Here is a 2147-nt window from a genome sequence, read left to right as displayed (position 1 = left end):
GACTGTCGGATCGGACGTCGGATCGCACGATTCTGCCGTCCGTGTGCCTCGCGCTTTACAAGCGCGCTTCTCCTCATGATGCGTTTGGCGAAAAAATGAAAATATTAGAAGTGCGCCTCACCCCAGGTTGCCTTGCACTGCAGGAAAGTGATAAGCCCGTTAAGTGCGCTTCACCTGACGATATTCTGCACTCCAGGGAAGCGAGCTGCCCGCAAGTGCGCTTTAGCGTACGATATTGAGCACTGTGTGGAATCTAGAAGCCGGCAAGTGCGCTAGGAGACCGCAAGTGCTGGAGAGGGGAAGCCTCCTCCTCTCCTCTCCCTCGCCCTTGAGCTTCACTTAGGAGGTTGGGCACTGCAGGAAAGTGCGAGGCCCGTCGCTTCACCTTACTGTGCACTGCAAGGAAGCGAGCCTCCGCCAAGTTTACATTTACTGCAAGAAATCTGCACATTGGGAACATCACCTTTTCCCCTAATTAACCAGCTTGCTTCATTGATAAATTTATTGCGCAGTATTTTCTTGTCACACTCAGCAGGATGGCTTTCGAAATTGGCAGGCAAGGCAAGCAATTGTCACTGACAAAAACGCTGCAAGCAAATGAAGATTGAGCAAGTAGTTTATTTCACAAAGAACTTTAATTCACCCATGAATTTTCGTTTTTCTACGAGTTGAGAAACACGACGAAAAATACAAATAATGAGAACATATCACTGAATAGAGGAAATGTTTTTTTCTAAGAACGAGGTAACTTAGCATACAGAAATTGTTTACGTAGAAACATCCGAGCAGCACCTATCATAAAGAGGGTGCTCTAATATTCCTTGGTTCAAGCTTTGATTGCTCGACCTTCACAAGTGGAAAAGCTGAGCAAACATTTGGCGTCCACAATGAAAACAACAAAATGTAACCCAGGAAACTTCATGGATAAAGAATTTTTCCTCATTGGTGCCAGCAGGTCAGGGAGAAGCTGGTCCTCGATGCCCTCTCCTGGTCCTCCGTTATGTTTTGGGCATGCTGGTACAGGAAACCTGCAAGAACCGTTTCGAGAGGGGTGCCTTATGGTGAATTCGGGTGGTCGCCTCTCTCCTCTGACCTCTATTCAGCAGAGCGCCCCCTCCTCGCCTCCAGAGCTACTCGGGATCCTTTTGAGCCGATCACAACTGCTGGCCTCAGAGCTCTCCGAGATTCTCAGACCAGTCATGGAAGTAAAACAGCTTAATTTTAATATTGCATTAAAAAAAATTTACAGCGTACGGTGGACGACTGAGAAAACTTTACGCACGCAACGTGATGAAAGAACGGTTGTGACGTAAATTGTTTTACGCATCGGCATGTACAAAAAAACAAATTAATAAAAACCTTTGATTTTTGCAGAACAGAACGAAAGCCAATGCTTCGAAAGAGTTGTCAACTCATCGCGTTTTCGACAGTGAACGCGCTGCGATAGCGGTCATGCCGGCAAAATAGCCCGGGGAAAAAAAAATACCGGCAGTTTCGGACGGCGCGTGTATCACCGGGGGCCCGTTAACACATCCCCCCGCCTGCGTTCACGCCGCTTCGCGGCGACAGTTTGCGGCTGCTCATTATAAAAATATTGACCCAATTGGCCTACCAGTACACGCCGCTTCGCGGCGCCCCGCCGGCGGTCCAAGCCCCGCTGTCCTCCATTCACTCCCGGAAGGGGAGTCCATAGCGAAGCTTCGTCAACAACATTCGTTTTATTTATTTACTATTTTTTTCAGTGTTAATCCTAAAAAGAAAAAAAAGAATATATGTTGTAAATATTGCCAAATGCCTCTACAAAACAAAAAATTTCAACAAAAAAAGGGAAAAAAATAAAGGACACGGTGGATCGAACCAGGGTCCTGCTGCGTATGAGGCAAGCACCTCACCACTGATCTACTCTACACTTTTTTCTTTTTTTTTTCAGAAGTGTTTATTTACATGGGGATATACACACTATAAACAATTTACATTATGTACAAAGCGTCAAAGGAACAAAAGAATTGAACGGTTAATTATTAACCTATACAAGGAGAGTGTTACTAGAGATATTAGAAAGCTCAGAAATAGTTGGAAAACAAGGGATGTACAACACACTTAAGTTTTCCTTAAAGGGAGTTGGCAAAGACGGCCCTAAAGTGATA

This window comes from Ixodes scapularis, unplaced genomic scaffold (assembly GCF_016920785.2).
Source record: "Ixodes scapularis isolate PalLabHiFi unplaced genomic scaffold, ASM1692078v2 PGA_scaffold9__187_contigs__length_104089568, whole genome shotgun sequence".
Lineage (NCBI taxonomy): Eukaryota > Metazoa > Arthropoda > Arachnida > Ixodida > Ixodidae > Ixodes > Ixodes scapularis.
Note: the sequence above shows the minus strand (reverse complement) of the source record.